Below are 5039 nucleotides of genomic sequence, written 5' to 3'. Positions count from 1 at the left end.
TTTTAGACCGTTCTACATTACTGACTTGGTTTTAAACCGTTCTACATTATTGACTTGGTTTTAAACCGTTCTACATTATTGACTTGGTTTTAGACCGTTCCAAATTTCTGACTTGATTTTAGACCGTTCCACATTACTGACTTGGTTTTAGACCGTTCCAAGTTACTGACCTGCTTTTAGAACTTTCAAAATTACTGATTGGATTTTGGATGGTTTCAAATTACTGCCTCGTTTTTAAACCGTTCCAAGTTACTGACTTCTTTTTAGACTGTTCCAATTTATTGAATTGATTTTAGGCCGTCCTAACTTACTGACTTGCTTTTAGATCTTACCAAATTACTGACTTGTTTTTAACCCGTTCCAAGTTACTGACTTGTTTTTAAACCGTTTCAAGATACTGACTTCATTTTACACTGTCCCAATTTACTGAATTGATTTTGAACCGTTCCAAGTTACTGACTTGTTTTTGAACCGTTCCAAGTTACTGACTTATTTTTGAACCGTTCCAAGATACTGACTTGCCTTGAGACCTCCCAGGTTACTAATTTGCTTTTAGATCTTTCCAAACTACTGACTTGTTTTTAAACCGTTCCAAGATACTAACCATTCACCACAAATAGGGTCCAGCTTTGCACGACATTGAATTGAATTATGTTTTAATCTGTTATAATATTCACTGTAAAGAAATGATAAAAAATGAATGAAATCACTCATTTTTATGTTAAATATAATGGGAATACCAGTAATAAGTAGTCTAATTAATTGCAATATTGATGGTATCTTCGCTAAACTTTTTGTGTGTGACTCGTATGTTATAAGTGGATCTGTACATCCACAGTCAATTTGGTACACAAATAATCTAAAAATACGACAGGCCCCATATGAACACTGTCGATGATTCAAAAATTAATGTAATTATACTGTTTGTTCGTTTTGAATTTTGCGAAAAGCTACACGAGGGCTATCTGCGCTAACCGTCCCTAATTTAGCAGTGATAGACTAGAAGGAAGGCAGCTTGTCAACACCACCCACAGTCATTTCTTGGGCTAACTATTTTAACAACGAATAGTGGGATTAACATAACGCCCCCACGGCAAAAAGGGGTTGAGAAATTGTTATGTCACTGTTGCTATCTCGTCTCTTCGAAATTTGGTTCTTAAGTAATTTCATGCCCCCACCCCCCGTGGATCAGCGGTAAGTCTGAAGGCTTACAACGCTAAAAACTGGTTTTGAGACTTGTGATGGGCACAGCACATATAGCCCATCGTGTAGCTTTGTGACTTACAGACGAACAAATAATTTCAAAAACAGTTGCGTTAGAGCTAATTTGAACCTTTTTTTTAAAGTAGTATTTGACCTTACTAACTAGATTGTTAGCTATCTTAGAGCAATCCCAAAATATTTACTAGTTTCGGGTTGTATGGTAGGTATTAATACTGCATATGGGAAGGTTTAATGGCTTGCTTCAAAAACGAATTTACGGTCATCAAAAAAACTGAAATGTTAATGTGCCATCACATCGTTTTCTCTTGACGCTTGATTTGATCAGAATTATAACTTTCCACGTTATCACACTGTCTTTAATTGTATACTACCCAAAACTTGGCCCGGCATGGCCAGATGGTTAAGGCGCTCGACTTGCAATTTGGGGGTCGCGGGTTCGAATCCCCGTCACACCTTTCAGCCGTGGGGCATTATAACGTGACGGTCAATCCCTCTATTCGTTGGTAAAAGAGTAGCTCAAGAGTTGGCGGTCGGTGGTGATGACCAGCTGCCTTCCCTCTAGTCTTGCATCGGTTTCTTCAGATTATTGCTGTGGTTTTTACTGTAAAACTGCACAATAGATAATCTACACCCGGGGGATCGAGCACCGAATTTTAGCGTTGTAAGTCCATACATTTACCACTGACTCACTTGGGAGACGTTACTTTAGAGCATGGTTAAATTTTTTAGCAATATCTTATTCATTTATGGAATAAGTAGCGACATTTCAATTTTATGTAAAATGCAACAACTGATCTTACTATAAACAAGGTTATGTTAATTAGCCGAGAGCTATTCGAGAACACTTAATTTTGGGTTTTATTGTTTGTTTGTTTTTTGAATTTCGCGCAAAGCTACACGAGGGCTATTCTGCGCTAGCCGTCCCTAATTTAGCAGGGATTTCTGCTATTTCATTTTTGTCTAGAAATACATGGGTTCTATATTTTATTAATTCACGTACCCTAGATCAGGAAGGTTTTAAATTTTTCAGTATGGCAAGGTGAACATTCAAGGCTCTCCCCCCCCCCCAGTGGCACAGCGGTATGTCTGCGGACTTAGAACGCTGGAAACCGGGTTTCGATACCCGTGGTGGGCAGAGCACAGATAGCCCATTGTGTAGCTTTGTGCTTAATTCCAAACAAGCAAGGCCCTCTATTTTTTTTGTAATTAAACATCGTCGCAGAAAAACAGCGTTATAACGTTAGTTCAATAACACAGTTCAACAGGAACAGTTTATTTTAAAATTATTCCTTAACTATAAAAACAATTCCAAGATATGTAGAATATGCTTGGACTGTGCATTCGAGGATTTATGGTTCGCTTCCCATTGCCGAAAAAATGCGCTCTATACTTTAGGGCCGTAGATGCGCTATAAGAGTAACGGTCAAATCCAATTATTCAGACAGATAAAGTTTGTTTGTTTGGCATTAAGCACAAAGCTACACAATGGGCTATCTGTGCTCCGCCCACCACGGGTATCGAAACCCGGTTTTTAGCGTTGTAAGTCCACAGACATACCGTTGTGCCACTGGGGCATGTCGAAACATAAAAGTATTACTCGAAAGAAAATGAAAGACAACGCGAGACTGAGGAGGGGGGGGGAGACACGAAACTAGTTTCTTCGATATCAAAACGTCTGACAGTTGTTTTTTATTTTTTCTTTCGTTTACTGTGGTTCTTTTATTCGCTAACTTCTACACACAATTTTGTGTTATCGTGTTTGTTTGTTTGTAATTAAGCACAAAGCTATACAATGAGCTATCTATGCTCTGCCCACCACGAGTATCGAAACCCGGATTCTAGCGTTGTATGTCCGAAGACATACCGCTGTGCCACTGGGGGGGGGGGCTTGTGTTATCTTATGATGGTCTTACTCGAAATTTGCGAAGAGTGAAATCAAATGAAAGTCGCTGGTAATAAAGAAATTAAGTTGTTTCGGACTATTCTAAAAATCCCCCAGCAACCAGGATAGTAATTAATAACACGACGAGAACGTTTTTTTTTTGCAGAGGCCAAAAAAAACAAACAACATAAAAATGCGTGTCGCGGGGCTAGTATTTTTCTTGTCAAGATGAGAATAAAAAGTTTAAAGAAGAAATAAATCTTATAATATCACCTGTCTCGTACTGTCGCGAAATTAATCCCACTAGACACTCTGTTCGCCCCAGGGTGGGGGGGATTAATTGTATAACGTCACACAGCTTGTCAAGATAAAAAAAAAAAATGACATGAGGGGTCTTTGTATTATTTATCAGGATCACAGAAGGCATGTAGCTTCCAAGTTCACTGTCCTTATTAGCCGAAACAATCAATAAAACAATCTCCACCAAACAGTACTTTTCCTGTATTTCCATGTTTGGTTGCATTGCTCCAAACACAACAGGTGGTAAGTATACTTTACATATTTCTCCAGAAGAATGTAACAACGAACTAAAGATTTAAGATTTGTTTTAAAAGCACTGTTTAGGTCACTATAAAGAACGGAAGACATTTCAAAATCCATTACGTATAATATACACTGCACCGCTATATGAAGCTCGTTGTTTCGATTTGCCCTTGCCCAGGGTTACTGAAAAGGGACGGAATTCCCCGAAACCGGTATAACTCAGTGACAAGTGGTGAGTCGCACGATAGATTGTGCTTCACATTCATTTGTAGTATTTTAAACAGCTTATCTACTGTTTGTTTGTTTTAAGTTAAGCACAAAGCTACACAATGAGCTATTTGTGCTCTGCCAACCACGGGTATCGAAACCCGGATTCTAGCGTTGTAAGTCCGCAGACTGTACTACTTTAATAGAATCAATACTACTGGTGAGTAAAAGACAACTCAAAACACTGCACCTATAATACAGAAAACAGGCGTCGGAACAGAGGGTGCTATAGCACCTCCACTTTTACATATTTGATTATATAGCAACTGTAAATTATATTATTGTAAAATCTGCATGTCTAGCCAAGCACCCCACTTTGTAACTCCTTCCTACACCACTGAGAAAATATATGTTATAGTAAGGCACCTTTTTTTTATATTATAGGCTTAACAGATTTTATTCTCAATAGATGGCACTAATATCTATCTAAAAAGCATCACTCTCATTCATGGGAGAATCAAGTATGTCTGATGTAAGTAAATCTATGACTCTAAGGTAAGAAAGGCAAATTGCGAAACATTAAGTTAACAAAAGTAAGTATTTTAACTTATGTAAAAGTATACTGTTTAAGATATCATGACCACTATTAATATTTTTCTACCCCTAGTGATTAGACTTGTGATAATTAAATTACAAGAACTCTAATTTATATCGTTAATTAGACTCCCAAAGCGTCAGTTTTCATTATTTAGCACATTTTATAGAAGATTATTTTAATTAAATTTATTATTTTATATATATGCTCAAAAGTTATTAAAAATACAATGTCTTACAAGGTACATTCACCAGTGAATACAAATCTATAGCAGTTGATTCCTCATTTGCCATCTCATTCAAAAATACATACGGTTCTGTATTTTTACGTTTTCTTTTTTTAGCCGTGACAGAGCCGCTCATAAAACGGCTCTGAGTTGTTTTTGTTTTTTTAAGTACAAGCTTTTAGCTCATAGCTCCATCATCTCTTGACCGATTTGAGATCTACTTACAGTTTGGGATTCAGGAGATTAAACCATTTCGATTGGTGTATTATTCTAATTTCAAGTGGCACGGGTATTGAGAATTCCCTCTTGTTAGAAAGAGATATGATCCAAGAATGACCATCTTTTAGTTCGTTTGTTTTGTT

This window comes from Limulus polyphemus, unplaced genomic scaffold (assembly GCF_000517525.1).
Source record: "Limulus polyphemus unplaced genomic scaffold, Limulus_polyphemus-2.1.2 Scaffold1536, whole genome shotgun sequence".
NCBI lineage: Eukaryota > Metazoa > Arthropoda > Merostomata > Xiphosura > Limulidae > Limulus > Limulus polyphemus.
Note: the sequence above shows the minus strand (reverse complement) of the source record.